General features: G+C 43.6%; 1 protein-coding gene across 2 annotated transcripts in view; it reads left to right on the top strand.

The window, feature by feature from the left end:
• SLC16A12 (solute carrier family 16 member 12) overlaps positions 1-16,882 on the top strand; it is an 88,561-nt gene that overhangs the window by 9,325 nt on the left and 62,354 nt on the right. The window lies entirely within an intron of this gene.

Below are 16,882 nucleotides of genomic sequence, written 5' to 3'. Positions count from 1 at the left end.
TGGTTAGCTAGTGGATTTGGCAGTGTAGACAGCCATTGTGGTATTTTTGGCATAAAATGATTTAAGAAGTATTGTGGTTTCTTGACTTTTAAAAGCCAGATATCTCCCCCATGTCTCTGTTCTCTCTTTTGTAATCAGAGCAGTGACTGCCAGGTTCTGGTTGTAATCCCAATGAACCCAGGGGTAAGGTCCATTCCACCTGGGTCCAAGCTTCATTTCGTTTCAGTGACACAGACCCTGCCCTCCATGCTTGCTAGCTGTTTGGCAACTTCAGTTACAAGGCTCACCAGGCAACAGTGAAGACTTAATTAAAAAATTCATAAACATTCTTAGAAAAAGTCAAAGTACGTGGGTAAAGAATACATAAATGGATATAAATAAGATACTGTCAAAAATATTTTACTTAATAGTAAGGGTGTTCCAATGATAAAGGGACTGGTCATTGTATCAAAAATTAAGCCCCACACATTTTCCTCTTCTTTTTAAAATTTTTTTCTTGAAATATAGTTGATTTACAATTTTGTATTAGTTTCAGATGTACAGCAAAGTGATTCAGTTATACATATTCATATAAATGTATATATTCTTTTTACATTATCTTCTACTATGGGTTATTCCTTTTTACTTCTTTAGGTTGACTTCTTTGATTATCTTCCACATTCAAATAAAATAAAATGTAGCCAACCATATATTCTAATTTTTAAAAAAATATTTATTTGGCTGCACCAGATCTTAGTTGTAGCACATGGGATCTTCGTTGCAGCATGCGAGATCTTTAGTTGTGGCATGAGGGATCTTTAGTTGCGGCATGTGGGATCTAGTTCCCTGACCAGGGATCGAACCCAGGCCCCCTGCATTGGGAGCACAGAGTCTTAACCACTAGACCACCAGGGAAGTCCCATATATTCTAATTTTATTAGAAATGAAGGTCTAACTAAAATTTCAAATGACATTGAGTCATTTGATCCCCCAAATTGACATCTCAGAAGTGTCCTGGAACATTCTGCTTTCTTTATAAATTCTCGCATAATAGTATGCCTAATTGGTTCCAAAGACAGGTTACTGTATATTAAGGTAAAATTTCAGTTTAGCCTTTTGTAGTTTTAATAATCTTAAATAGTCTCTTCTGGGGAAGAGACATTTGATGAAAGAGAATTAATTACCTTTAAAGTCCCTAATTAAAAGATACTGTGATTAAACAATGTTAAAATAACTCAGTGAGTTTACCTCTTCACCAGGCTGAGTACCCAGCACGTGCTAGCTGCTGCCCCGGATGCTGAAGGCCCACAGAGAAGAGGCAGGGTCCTTACTCAAAGTCTTACGCTATCCTAGGGGAGACAGGTGTATCAACAAAGAATCACTGCACTGTGATAAGTCCCACTAGTGACTGCTTTCTATGGGAGTTTAGAGCCAGAGGTACTTAACTCTGCCTAGATGGGTCAAGCAATTAAATGTAGAAATCCATGAGGTGAACAACCAGAGGAAGGGCGTTCTAGGCAGCAGGAACAATAGGTACAAAGGCAATGAGGTGGGAAAGGACGCTGTGGATTGAAGGAACCACATGGTTTTTCAGGGTGGTTTGGGGTGGCCAACGTGCGGGGTACGTATGTGGCTATGTAGATGACAGAAGAGCAGGCAGGAGCTAGATCATTTAGGGTCTTGTGTATCACGCTAAGGTAGAAGGAGTTTCAATTTTGCTTTGGCCACTAAGAGTAATCCTTGAAAGCTTTTACACAGGGGATTTAGGTAGGACTGGGGGTTTGGTGATAAAATTAACTTGTGTTTCAAACAGCTAACTCTTAATGGGGCTTGAAGAAAAGTCCAAGAGGGCGATAAACCAGGGGGTCTGCTGAAGTGGTACAGATGGGAAATGATTAATGCCTCATGGTAAGACTTGTGCTTTATTTATATTTTTGGTGCCTTGGTGCCCTCTAGGGCATGTGGTAGAGACGTTTGGTTGGCAATATGATATTCTGTGCAAATAATACAAGATTTGGGCATCATCGGCTACTAGGTTCAGTTAAAATCACATGATGGGATGTAATTACCTGGGGAGTGTGTGAAGAGTGAAGTGTGAAATGGATCAAAAAATTGTGGAGCGTAACTAGGGTGTGTTCACATTCTACCGCGGTCACTGTACCTTTCTTTTTGTCCTCTGATTGTCTAGTTACATGTTCTTTTTCACTATACCAAGTGTGAGGGCAGGGCCCGAGTCGTGTCACTGCCACACACGACTTCAGAAAAGAACACTCACATGTCTGAGTCGTTGTGTCTCACCATGAGTAGTAATGACCTCTGGAGTTGTGTTTCAGCTGCCCCTGCTTAGCTGGTTCCAGCAGCTGTCATGGTACCTGCCCTTCGGTAAGTGTTCAGTACATGTGTTGAATGAATGAATAAATGACGCAATATCTAATGAGTGGTCCGAGGAAGAAGGATCTAGCCAAAGAAGTAAGAAGCACAGGTCTCAGGGGAGGAAGGCTCAACAGGAGAGACTCCTGTCATGGAAATTCAGGGGAGAAATAGTTCAGGAATGAGAGAGAAGTCAGCAGTGCCAGATGCTGCAGAGAGGTCAGTTAATTAAGGATGCAGAGCTACCACTGGCAATTAGGAGCCATTGGTGATAATGTCAAAAATAGCTTGCGTGGTGTGTATGGGGGCAGGTGGCAAATTCCATTCCATGGTGGTGGGAATGAGGACGGGGTGAGGAGACAGGTTCTTAAGAGGCTGGGAGTGTGAAGGGAAGAAAGTAATTGGTGGTAGTTGGAAAGGGTGGCAAGGCTAAAGGGTAGTTTTTGCCCCTTCTCTCTCCTTATGTCCCCTTCTTTCCTTTCTCCTGTTCTTCCTTTCTGCTTCAAGATGAGAGACACTTGAGTAAATTTATAGGCTAAAGAAGACCCAGTGTAAATGTCTAGGTTCAAAATATAGAAAAGAGGAGGGGGATATTAATTAGAAAAATTAAATATAAATGGACACATCTTTCTTTGAGAAAGGCAGAAAAGAAATACGGATGCACATGGATGTGAATAAACTGGAAGAATAACTGAAGGAAAGGAAATAGAGGGAAATCCTATCCAGCGGCCCCAATTCTCTCTAAAATAGTAACTGGCACCAATAGTTTTGGACACTTTTTATGTTCTAAGCATTGTTAAAATTACATATATTTACTCACTAATTTCTTGCAACAACTCTGTAAAGATGGAATTATTATCCTAACTTTACAAATGAGACAACTAAGACACAGAGGGTTAAGCAACTTGCCTGAGGTTGTACAGCTACTAAGAGGCAGAACCAGGAACCAACGTGTGTATGGAATTGGTGCAACACATTGATGCTGAGTCACTCCACGCACTTAGCCTGTGTTAGAAATCATGATTGTGTCGCGCCATTCATCTGCAAGGTTGAAAGATTTGCTCTAGCAAAACTTGCCTTACCGTTTATAGGAGTGGAAACGTTTGGATATTTGGATTGATGTGGAATTGGGGACTGGTGGCTTGGAAGGATTGGGGATGCCAGAAAGAGAGCAATTGATGTGATGGATCATGAGCTCTAGCCTCGAAGGAGAAGGATACGCGAGCAGGACAGGCTGATGGAATGGGAGAAAATGGAGGAACCAGCGGCCTGAGGGTTCAAGGAGGTTGAAAACCAGGTGCAGGGAGATCAGCTCGGTGCTTTGTGACCGTCTGGAGGGGTCGGATAGGGAGGGTGGGAGGGAGGGAGATGCAAGAGGGAAGAGATATGGGAACATATGTATATGTATAACTGATTCACTTTGTTATAAAGCAGAAAGTAACACACCATTGTAAAGCAATTATACCCCAATAAAGATGTTAAAAAAAAAAAGTTGAGGAGCTGGAGACTTGGGGAGGTTGGAAAGTTGGGGTTAGAGAGGGATACTTAATTCTCACAACAACGCTGCATTTCAGAAGTGAGGGTAGGCACAGGTGATGGTAAGTTGATGGTGTGGCTTTGGGAGGACATGACTCAAGTGGATTGGAGGTAAATCTCACGAGGTCAAGGTCAAGGCTGAGATCCGCAGAGATGTTGGGTAGATGTTGGCTAGACCCTGCTTCTCCTGGGAGGATGGTTCCAAGAAGCCCTACGGACTGGTCTAGACTTTAGAAAGCTGCCACTCAAGTGTGTTATGGTTTTAGGGAAAGATACAGAAGGTTAGCTGATACCTGGCATGCAATAAAAATCACTCAGTGGTCTCAGTAGAACATTGTCAAAGAACAGTTGAATAGCTTCTATTCTGCACTGTAATTTTTGAAAAAAAGATTTGAAGTGTTAATTGACAAGACAGTACATTTCACAAGCAATTTTGGGTGTTTTAGAAAATTGCCATTATCACCCTGGAAAGAAAAGACTACTTGCTCTGATGACATCTCCTCTTCCCCTTCCTTCTCCCTCTTCTTTTTTTCTCCTGGTCGTGTGCAGTACAACAGTCTCTGGGCAGAGAGAGGCAGCTGAAGATCATCGGGCTTCCAGATGTCGAGCTTTGTTGTGATATATGGGGGTGGGGGTCCTGGGAGAGGGGCCAGAAGCTTCCGTGAGACTCTTCAGTGGGACTCACTGTGGTGGTCTCTGCTTCTATAGTTAGCCGTGTGATGGGAACCAGCCGTATGTGTTCCCTTTGTACAACTGTGCATACCTCTGTCTCCCTTTTTCTTCTGCCCATTTAGGATTTCAGGAAATCAAAATTACATCTGATGGAAGCTTAGAAATCCCCACATGTGAAGTTGGGGAGCTACCGCATAGGGAAAAATAATTTGTGAGCTGGGTCTGATACAGAAGTGGTACATGTAGATAATGTATCAGGTAGGATGTTTTGGGGTGTAAGGAACAGAAACCCTAACCTGGGCTGACTTTACTAGTAAGGAAAAGAATTCCTTTGTGTAGTAGAAAGTCCAGGAGCAGAATGTCTGGCTCTGAGTTTGTTTCTTTGTGATTCTTTTGGTTTTGGACCTGCCCTGTGTTGGTTTCATTCTCAGCCTGACTCCCCTCATGGTCCCAAGATGGGTAATAGTTTGAAGGGTCATATCGAGGTAGGAGACATCCAGTGGAAGGGGAGAAGCTGTGTCTTCGTATCTCCTCAGTAATGAGGAAACCTTTCCCAGGATCTCCCTAAAGACTTTTCCTCAAGTCATTGGCAAGGGTTGGGTCACTGCCCTCTCCTCGGGCTTTGTGACTGAGTAGTGGCAGCTGGCGGTGAGGCCCCTGACAATTCCTCTGTTATCTGCCACCGATTGTCTTTAGCTCACTAGTTCAGGGCTCACTGCTCTGGAGATTTGCAAAACACTTGTGTGTATGTGTCCTTTCAGAACACGTGATGCTTTTCTTTCCACCGTTCCTTTCTTTCCCCAGGTATAAGCTTTTTGCATATTTATGCTTTTGAAATAGTAAAGGGATTTACAAATGTTTCTCAAGTTCTCGTATATTTTGTGCCATCTGAGCCTCATGAAGAGGTCAAGGCTGAATTTGTGTTGTATTGAGGCTTTGCGGTCCAGAGACCTATCAGGAAATGAAGTCAGTAAGTGTGGGGCATCATTTTTTTGATGTCGCACGTTGCCCTGCTTTGAACATCATTGTGGAGTGAACTTTTTCTGTATTTTGGTTTATATCATTATGGTAGTTTCTTTGAAGGAGAATAGCTGGGTGAGAGTTTGAAATTTTTATATGAGTTGCCTGATCAGTTCGTGGAAAGCTTTTGAGTGGTGAAAATGCCACACTTGTAATGTTTTTGAGGATTATGTCTCTTTTCATTCTGCCGCTTTATATGCCTGGGATCATAAAATATTTCCGGAAAATCAGAACTGTTCTGCCTGATACCACATAACTTACTTTTTCCCAGGCCCCCTTTGCAATTATAATACAAATAGTGTTTGAATTGCTTAACCTATACTGGATTTTGAGGAAATCCAGCCTACGTCAATTCTTCCCCATTAGTTGTCAAGTCCAGGGGAGAAACTCAACTTGTGCATCTTGCTTCATTCTCCCCTTAGTGTGAGTTACTGCTCAGGAGGCCTCTTGATCTACTTGCAGATCGACTCCCTGAAGGCCTGTTTTTCAGACACATCTGCTTTTTATTCATGGTTCTGGCCCTCATGCTGGGCCCTCTGCTATACTCTTAGACATTCTGTGAGTAAATTGATGGGAAAGATGAAGTGAGAGATACTGTTTTTTTGTTGATGCAATATGAACGTGGAGTATTCGTTAGCGGTTTTGAGGAGGAAGTAGAGAGACTCCTTCATATGACCCAGTGTAATTCTTTCAACAATTCCTAAAATACTTCTCCCCAGGTCTTGCCACCGCCCACAAGATACATTGATGAATGAAGCTATATAGCAACAGAAAGTCAGAGGAAGGAACTGCCACTATTCTTAAACAGATTTTTAAAAGTCATAGTTGCGAGTAGAGCGTATATGATATAAATCGTGTTCTCTGCCTATATGTTTCCCCAGGTAATTTTAAACACTAATGTGTCATGTATGATATTAGGAAAAAGCAAAGAGTGGGACCACCCCTGCCCTGGAAGAACCCATTAACAGACTGACCACACAGTGTGACCAGGACTGTGGACGTGGGGACGGGGAGAGAGTCCAGTGGCAGCAACTAAATCGTTTGGAGCAACGCTGTGAAGTGGGTAGACAGGGGAGACATGGTTACACAGCAAGTCAATGGGAGAGACTGGATTTCAACCCAAACCTTTGTATGTCCAAATTGCACACTTTAGATTTGCTTTTCTTGGTTTCTTTTTCCAGATCTGCATTTTCAAAATCACCTCTGAAATAGTTTAGACTTTACAGTAGGGAATAAAGGGCATACTGCTTCCCCACTGCACCCCCTCTTCTCCCACGCTCCAGGTTTACACTGCGAACAGTTTGGTGTGTGTGCTCCCTGGCCACCTTCTCTGCGTGTACAAATCACCTAAAGGAGCCAGGCATGCCTGTCTCCAGACAGACAGAACTGCTGAGAGGGCAGAGGTGGGGCTCAGGAACGCATTGTCCTCTCCGGGACCTACCTGGGTGAGGCTGCTGGAGGGCTGGGCTCTGGGAACCAAGATACTCCCAGGTTTAGCAGCACCGGAGTGTCCTGGCAGCCAACTCTTCTGAGAAAGGAGAGCTATCTGTGCTGCTCTGTCCTGCCTTGCCCAAGCAGAGAGCAGAGCCCCTGACAGTAAGAGGTGGGGAGGACGGCCCGGGCTGCCTCTGCTCATCTCTGTTTTTCCAGCACTTGCATGTATTGGTGCTCAGCTACTGTTGCATGAAAGAAATGAAGATGCCCTAGCCCTGGTCCTGTAGACAAATCATCGAGTGACTTTGGGCAAGTCACTTGAAGATCAGAAGATTCTAGTCTCAGTTTCCCTGAGTCTAAGGTACACTATTTTTCCTTCTCATTGTAATGTTTCTGAAATAACATGTGATCGGCAGTAGATGCAAATATTTAATATCCTGGAGTTTCTTAATTTTTCCTTTTTCCTGAAAAGTTGTTTTTAAGTCCATGAGGTAACTTACAATTTCTGTTATTTTAGGGTTGTGGGAATGTGGTAATCAATCCCTTGAGGAGTGGTTTGGAGAATGTGTAATGCCTAATAACTCACTTTGTGAATGGTAGAGTTCTGTATAAATATGAAAGATCAGAAAACTGCCCAACTACCTCTGCAGGGTTATTTCTTAGAGACGCTCAGACAGGGACGTGAGAGTCTTCTGTTCAATAAAGTTGGTGTTCTAGGTTATGAGAATGTACATTTCTAATCTCCCCATTCTCCCAATAGAACTCAATAAGCTATTTTCATTTTGAATTAAAAAAAAAAAGAACATGGCTCTTAAACATTGGAATTTTTCTTGAATTAGGCCTCAGCAAGAACTGTTGGCCTGTCATGGATTTAGTGGATTCCTGGCCATTATTGGAAGTATCACATTGGCCACAGAACTGTTGTAACTTGAACAGAATGTTAATCCAAAAAAGTGCTGTGTTTCAAATGGGAAATTACAATGCCACTTAGTTCCTATGATATGCCGGGTAATGAGGGGATTAAAAACAATTACCCACACTGTTGACCTAAAACAAATAGACTGCCAGATATTTCTCTAGCAAAGATGGGTCTATTCAGGATCATCAGAGAATTGCAGTTTGGGGTCTGCAACCATGGAGAGCCACGTGCAAGTCCCTTCACAGCCAGGGAAGGAGAACTCTTTTATAGAGGGGAAAAGGAAGTTGGCAGGGTTCTAGTAAACAGAGTCCATGGCCTTTCACTGGCTGAGCTGTTGCTAGGAAAGGAGTCTTCCTTCTTGCTGTTGAGCTCTGTTACCATCACAGGGCATAAGTGCTCCCCTTTCTGGTCTCCTGACTCTTTAATTGAGGTTTCTGTTTATCAGTTTTTTACAAGACTCTATTCCTCTCCAGGTGGAGTTCAGTTTGGAGAGCCTTCAAATGGTGAAGGTTAGGCACTGAGCTAAAATTTCCCTTTCCAGCTCAATTCAACCAATTTGCCTCAATAACTAGTGTGAAGGAGTTTACGATCTGGTAGGAAACAAGGTGGACATTTGTTTTGGTAAAAACAAGGTGCTAAGCAAATAACCAGTGGAAACAAGATCACAGAGGGAATATTTTTATTCATACAAGAAATTGTATCAGTTGCTTAGAATATCCATTTACAAGCCAATGGTCTGTCATAGCACTTAAACCAGGGGTTGCAAAATCAAAGGTCTTTGGGGCTCAAGTGTGAAGTAGCTGAGTTGTGACATAATAGGGTGGGTCTGGGCTGTAAAATTGAGGAGAACATGTAAAGGTTCATTCTCTCACCATCCATCAGATACTTGAGTTCTGTTCTTGGTGTCAGGGATATATCAGTGAACAAAACAGACCAAAATCCCTGCCCTGGAGTTTACATTCTAATTTTTTGCTGCCTTGAAAAACAAATAATTAGGCCAGTTAGAATTATCTCTAGAGTATAAATAAATGAATCAGATGCATTGATGTGTTCCTGTGAATAAATTGCACAGATTTCAATTTTGTTAGCTTTTAGCCCTTTGTCATATAGCTAGCTAATATGTCTGGATAAGTGAGATTGTTGTAATTATAAGTCAAGGTAGCTTCATTTTGGCATTCTGCTTGGTCTTTTGCCTTAATTTGCCAAATAACCACAATTATAAAATATTATTGGCTCTACAAGGCAGCACCTGGTTTATTTAATTTTAATTGAAAGTAAAGCATTGTGAAAAATCCCATCTCTCGTCGTATTGATTGTGATGACTTTCCGAGGTTAACTAATGATGGCTGAGTGCAGTTTATGACTGCCCTAGTCGGTGGATCCCATGGCTGGGGCCAGAGAGCTGTGAGCTGAGCTGGGAACTCCCCCAGGAAGCCATTCTATGGGGAGCAGGGCTCTTGCAGGCCTGGTTTTCTGCAGGGCTTTCTGCAGAGTGACTGATGAGGTCACTAGAATAACAAGCCTGGGAGCTTGGACCTGGGAAACCATGTGCCTTTTCTTTGAGCTTCTTGTGGGAATATGGGGATAAGAAGCATTTGTGACTGCACTTATTTTCAATTTCCACAAATAGAACTTCTGCTGGGCCTGTAAAGTAAAGCAAAATTGATAGTTTCAGAGAGAGAAAATGCAGGCTGCCGGCAGGGATTCGAGCCCTCTGACTCTGACTGTTCTGTTAAGTCTGTAGTGCCCAGGGGGACTGTTTTTAGCAAATTAATAGGTATTAGAGATGTGAATGTTTGTGGCCTAGACTCCTGTTTCAGGAGCTTCCTGGCATGTGCACCCAGGAGCTCCAGCCTTCTCCTCTATGTCGAGGGTGCTGCACTGAGCCGGGACACAGCAATTCTGCCAAGCCAGGGCTCAGCGTTCTCAACCTGGGGGAGCCTGAGAGTGCTGACAGGTCATGAGTATTACAGCAGTGGTCTTGGGTTGTCATAATGAATCTGTGCCCTCAAGTAATCACATCATCCAATGAGGTTGCTGCCAAACACCTACTGGGTATCTTTACATTTACACAAAGTTCAGGGGGCACTTTTTTTGTTGTTGTTTTGTTTTTTAGTGGTACGCGGGCCTCTCACTGTTGTGGCCTCTCCCGTTGCAGAGCACAGGCTCCGGATGCGCAGGCTCAGCGGCCATGGCTCACAGGCCCAGCCGCTCCGCGGCATGTGGGATCTTCCCAGACCGAGGCATGAACCCGTGTTCCCTGCATTGGCAGGAGGACTCTCAACCACTGCGCCACCAGGGAGGCCCCAGTGGGCACTTTTAGGGATGCAATGTTTGTGTGCCCCCCCAATTCATACGTTGAAGCCCTAACCCCCAATGTGATAGTATTAGAAGGTAGGGCCGGGACTTCCCTGGTGGCACAGTGGTTAAGAATCCGCCTGCCAATGCAAGGGACATAGGTTAGAGCCCTGGTCCGGGAAGATCCCACACGCTGTGGAGCAACTAAGCCCGCGAGCCACAACTACTGAGCCCACATGCCACAACTACTGAAGCCCGCACGCCTAGAGCTCATGCTCTGCAACAAGAGAAACCACAACAATGAGAAGCCCGCGCACCACAACAAAGAGTTGCCCCCGCTCGCTGCAACTAGAGAAAGCCCGCTCACAGCAACGAAGACCCAACGCAGCCAAAAATAAATAAATAAATTAATTAATTAAAAAAAAAATAGAAGGTAGGGCATTTGGGAGGTATTAGCTTTAGATGAGGTCATGAGGGTGGAACCCCGTGACAGGATTAGTTTCCTTTTAAGAAGAATAAGAGAGAGAAATACCTCTCTCTCCATATACACACCAAGGAGAGGCCATGTGAGTGCATAGCAAGAAGGCAGCTCTCTGCAAGCCAGGCAGAGAGCTCTCACCAGAAACCGAGCAGGCTGGCACCCTGATCTTGGACTTCCAGACTCCAGAACTGTGGGAGAATAAATGTTTGCTGTTTCAGCCACCCAGTCTGTGGTATTTTGTTGTGACAACCCGAGTGGACTACGACAGGCTCAGTACCTCTTCAGCAGGGCTGCAGTATTGTTCCTTTCTTCTTTGACCTCAGTGACCCCAGGCTCTCTTGGACTTCTTTTTACCTTTCTCAATTTCGTTGCAGCCTCCTCTCCTAAAGATCAGGGTTCTTCGAAGTCCCCCTCTCTCTCCTTTTCTACCCACCCTCAGGACACCTTGTTTCTCATTTCGTAGTCTGGGGACCAGCATAGGCCTCACTCAGCAGCTCATCAGAAATGCGAATCTTAGGCTCCCTCCAGACGTGCTGAATTGACTCTGCCATTAACAGGGGACACCCACAGAGTCTGAAAGTCCTGCTTTTAAAGGTCTTTGTGATCAACTGTGTGCTCTGACCTCCAAGTGTATATTTGATCTGCACACCAGATCTCTCTCCTAGGCTCTAGACCAGTTTATCCGACAGAACCTCTGGGTCCACTTCCAGGTCCCATAGGGGTTTTGAACTTTACCAATCCAGAGTCTGGCTCCTCTTTTCCCAATTATGCTCTTTCTCCTTTGGGCGTCCAACAAAAGATAGGGTCTGTTCAGAAACTTTTGCTTTAGAACTCCCGTATTACTCCATACTCCTGGTTAAATGGTTTCTTTGGGGTTAGTCAGGGTTAACTGGTCTGGCTGACCCATTGTTCAGCTGACCTCTCCTCTGAGTGATTGGCACATTTATCCACCTCTTGTTAAGTATTTTGAATCTTGCCCATGGTGTCATGTTCAGTTAGTAACATTTCTAACTTTTGTCCTCCGTAGAAAGTTTGAAAGTGTACAAGTACTGGGACTTCCCTGGCGGTCCAGTGGTTAGGACTCCGCACTTCCACTGCAGGGGCCATGGGTTCAATCCCTGGTCGGGGAACTAAGATCCTGCGTGCCGTGCGATGCGGCCAAAAAAAAAAAAAAAGTGTACAAGTACTGAATAAATATTTAAAATTAAGTATTAATCATTATCTTTGTTATTAATTATTAATATATTACAGGGACAAGTAGTTAATAAATATTTTTTAATGGTGTGGAAATTTTGCTGACTGAAGTGCAAGATTTTCAGAATATTTGTGAATGAGCTTAATGAGTCCAAAAGAAAGATCATCAGGAATGTAGTGTGACCTGATATGTCACATGATTGAATCATACAGCGTCTTTTGGGGAGAGAAAAATCAGAGGCAGCCTAACTGTCCAACAGTAGAGGATTGGTGAACTCAATTATGGTACATTCATACAGTAAAATACTTTGCAATCATGTCTAAATGATCAGACAGAGTACCTTTATTAACAGCCATGGTATCAAATGAAGCGAAAACAGCAAATTACAGATAGGATCATCATGGTGTTTTTTTTTTAATTTTGGTAAAAAATACAAAATGTAAAATTTACCATTTTAGCCATTTTTAAGAGTATAGTTCTAAAGACTCTGAAAAAGAATATATATGTGTGTGTGTGTGTGTGTGTGTGTGTGTGTGTGTGTGTAAAACTGAATCACTTTGCTGTACACCCAAAACTAGCACAACTTTGTAAATCGACTATACTTCAGTAAACAAGGAAGAGTATAGTTCTGTGACATTAAAGTACATTCACACTGTTGTGCAACTATCATCACCATCTATCTCCAGGACATTTTTTTTTATTAATTAATTAATTTATTTTTGGCTGCATTGGGTCTTCGTTGCGGTGCATGGGCTTCTTGCCGCCGTGGCTTCTCTTATTGCAGAGCACGGGCTCTAGGCATGCGGGCTTCAGTAGTTGTGGCATGTGGGCTCAGTAGTTGTGGCACACGGGCTTAGTTGCTCCATGGCATGTGGGATGTGCCCGGACCAGGGCTCGAACCTATGTGCCCTGCATTGACAGGTGGACTCTTAACCACTGCGCCACCGGGGAAGTCCCTCCAGAACATTTTTTATCATCTCAAACTGAAACTCCATACCCATTAAACAATAACTCCCCATTCTCCCTCCCCCAGCCCTTGGCAACCACTATTCTCATTTTGTCTCTATGAATTTGACCACTCTAGGTACCTCACATAAGTGGAATCACACAGTATTTGTACCTCTGTGACTGGCTTATCTCACTTCATATAATGTCTTCAAGGTTCATCTGAGATGTACCATGGGTCAGAATTTCCTCTTTAAGGCTGAATAGTATTTCACTGTGTACATATGCCACATTTTGTTTATCCATTCATCTGGACACTTAGGTTGCTTCTATCTTTTGGCTATTGTGAATAATACTGCTATGAACGTGGATGTACAAATATCTGTTCAAGTCCCTGTTTTCATTTATTTTGGGTATATACCCAGAAGTGGAATTGCTGGATCATATGGTAATTCTATATATTTTTAATTTTTTGAGGAACCATCATCCTGTTTTCCATAGTTGCTGCGCTCTTGTACATTCCCACCAGCAATACACAAGGATTCCAGTTTCTCCACATCCTTACTAACACTTGCTAACTTTTTTGTTTTTGTTTTCAATAATAGCCATGGTAATGGGTGTGAATTCTCAGTCTTGTTTTTTAAAAATGTATTTACATACATATATAATATAAAAAAACTCAAAGGATTTATTCCAAATAAAAACAGTGCCTATTAGTTGGCAGGATGTAGCTGATTTTTATTATTGTCTTCTTGCTCTATTCTCTCCTTTTTCCACATTAAGCATGTATAATATGTGTAATTAAAAATGCTTGAGGGCTTCCCTGGTGGCGCAGTGGTTGAGAGTCCACCTGCCGATGCAGGGGAAACGGGTTCGTGCCCCGGTCCGGGAAGATCCCACATGCCACGGAGCGGCTGGGCCCGTGAGCCATGGCCACTGAGCCTGCGCGTCCAGAGCCTGTGCTCCGCAACGGGAGAGGCCGCAACAGTGAGAGGCCCGCGTACCGCAAAAAAAAAAAAGCTTGAAACTCAGAATCAAGCTGTATGAATTCAGAGGTTGACAGTACCTCCCGTTTGCCCTTGACTGTGAAGACTTCACGTGAGTCCCCCTACTTGCTGACTTTGGACCTGATGCTGCCCCTGTCGCATTGCCACTGTCCATGGGTGGAGGCCGTCCACAGATGCTCCAGTGCTGGAGGCCCGGCTGCCACACATTCCTCTGCCCAGTGAAGCAGAAACAGAGCTTCTTGGTAGTGGATTAGACTACAGACATTGTCATAACCAGGCCTCAGCATGTGGTTTTCTGGTGCCCAAGTGCATCTTCCTCCCTCATTTTGATTTTTAACACAAAGAAATCTCCTTTTTAGGTATGTTTACTCGGCAAGGTTTTGACTGGTCATCTGGGTGGATTACAAATGAAAGGGAAGGCTGCTTTCTTCCTATTCTGTGAAATTATATATTTTGTAATTTTCCAAAGAGTTTTATGGCTCATAGCAAGTGCCTATGTCAGCTTAAAACGCAGTAAAGATTGCATTATGTGCCAATTCAGAAAGAGTTGAAAGGGATCCTTTCCTGGAGCAAATTACTACTACCTTTATGAAAATCAGGCTTGTCCAGTTTACAGTAATATAATTTATTGCTTTTTTTTTTCCAGTTACTATATTTGATCACCTACAGGGTAAAAGGGTGGGTTAAAAGTATGTTTTTGTTTTTTGGGGTTTTTTTTTTAGGGATAGAGAGAGTGATGAACCAGGGGACAGGTGATAAGGAAAGGCACTAGTTAAGGGCCTCTTTACACGTGATTGACTGTTTTAATCAATTATCAGTGACCTCTTATGGGAGATTTTTTAATTTTTGGTTTGTTTTCTCCTGACAAGATGATTCTGGCTGCCTAGCCTGAGGGCCAAGAATTTGCAGCAAAGTCAGAGAGACTGTTGGAATTGTCCCAACTTGAGCTGTTAGGACTTGTGCTGGTTTTGTGTGGATATAAGAAACAGTGGTAAGATGCGGTGACTAAATTTGGGGCCTCATAGAGCTGGAAGCAGGTGACGCTGAGGACAGATTGTGTGTCTGGGAGGCACAAGAGTGATTCCACTTCTTAATCACACTACATCTGGATAAGACATCCTTGTTCATTTCATCTCAACATTTCTTGTGCTCGGTTTTCTCCCAAACTTCTCAAAAAAGAAGCAGTCAATGACTTTGGGGTTTGGCTTTCTGTTGCCTTCCTCCCTCCTTTCCACCCTTTGGGCACGTGGCCTCGTTTTCCTCCAAAGCCTCTTCCAAGGGCTGCCGTTCGCTTCCATCACCGAAGCCCCGGCCCAGCACTAGGCCTTAGTGGTCCAAATCATATGAGGACAATTGCAAACTCCGCTGCAAGCGTCTTTCCATCTGACCTGGGGCTTGTCTTCTCCAGTGACTTTGCAGTGACACCTCCTCCAGCCCACGTGGCCCCGTGGCCTTTACGGGTCACTGCCCATGACTCACCTGTTCATGTCTCTACTTTCTTTACACACATTTAGAAATCCACACGCTCCAAGCACTTCCGGACGCGCCCTTCTCTGTCTACCCTGTGGGTGTGAAATCACTTCATGTTTCATCTACTTAATCACTCTGTGCTTCCACTTGGAGAAGGCACAGAGCCGTGAAGAGAGGTTCTTCTCAGGTTAATGGGATTTTACAGGGACCTTTTAGAATTCTAAGTAGGAATGAGATAACAGCCATGGATTAGGTGGCACTACATTAATTGTTGGTGAGTTTTCTTTTTGCTGAAGCACATTTTGACCACCTTATTTTAAAACCTTTCTCAAATAAAACAAGGTTATGTTTATGTAATGAGGCTAGTCAAGGACCTACCACTTTAGTAAGGTATATTTAATGTCAAGGGAAAATAATATAAAAAAAAAAGGTATAAGTCAGTTATGTGAGAAACAAATCATTTGATAGGTTATCATTTTTTAAGATTTGTTATAGAAAGAGAGTGTGGCTTCATCCTCCTTCATGCCTGCTGTTTTGAATGACATGGGGCTGCTTTTGAGAACGTTCATCAGAGAGAAATGAACTAAGCACGTGTCTGTTTTGACAAGGTCCTTATTACCAAATAGGACCCCCCTGACCTGACCTCCACTTGTGGTTTTGATCTGGGGTAGAGCACGTGTTTCCTACAAGCTTTGCCCATCACTGTTGCTTCTCATCTTTTCAATCATTGATGAAGGGATAAGAGAAAGCTGACTGCTGGCTTCTTTGCACAGATGGAGGCCTAGTTGATAGGAAGTCAGGGACTTCTTTGTCCTCTGCCAAATTAACACTTACAAGTGTTGTGTTGGTCTCAGTCTGCGGCAGCCAGTGTGATTTGGCAGCTGGAAACTTAAATGCACACTCCTTATGGGAGTGGTATCAACTGTATCGATGCCTGGCGGATGTATGGCCGAGATGACTGATGTTTATTTGCTTCTCTAATCCCAAGGGCTCCAGGCACTTGGCACATCTTGGATAGCTCTCCAGTGTGAGGCTCTGAAATGCTGCAAACTCCTGGGCAAGTGCTTAATTCTGCTCAGGCGTGTTGCCCACCAGCTGGTGAATGCAAGTGGCCTCTAGTTTGCAGCTGGACCAGGAATATTTCTGGGGGCATCACTCTGGCCCGAATTCCAGCATGAAATGGTGGTTGTGCAGGCTGTGTACTCCCTACACCGCCCTAACTGAAGCAGGGCTTTCAAGCAGTTGAGGATCTGGGCTGTGTGAGCAGCCAGCCTAAATAACTGAAATGAAAAGCAACACGGTAAGGATCACATTGTCTTCAATTAATTTTTCAATTTCAATAAATGTTTGTTTACTCAGGACCTGTTATATGTTAGGTATGGTCTAGGTGCTGAGAATCCAGCAGTAAATAAGATAAGCAAGATTCCCTCCCCCCGGTGCTTTGTGACCACCTAGAAGGGGTGGGATAGGGAGGGTGGGAGGGAGGGAGACGCAAGAGGGAAGAGATATGGGGACATATGTATATGTATAGCTGATTCATTTTGTTATATAGCAGA

This window comes from Orcinus orca, chromosome 14 (genome assembly GCF_937001465.1).
Source record: "Orcinus orca chromosome 14, mOrcOrc1.1, whole genome shotgun sequence".
NCBI classification, from domain to species: Eukaryota; Metazoa; Chordata; class Mammalia; order Artiodactyla; family Delphinidae; genus Orcinus; species Orcinus orca.
Note: the sequence above shows the minus strand (reverse complement) of the source record. Positions and strands in the feature narration are given on the sequence as shown.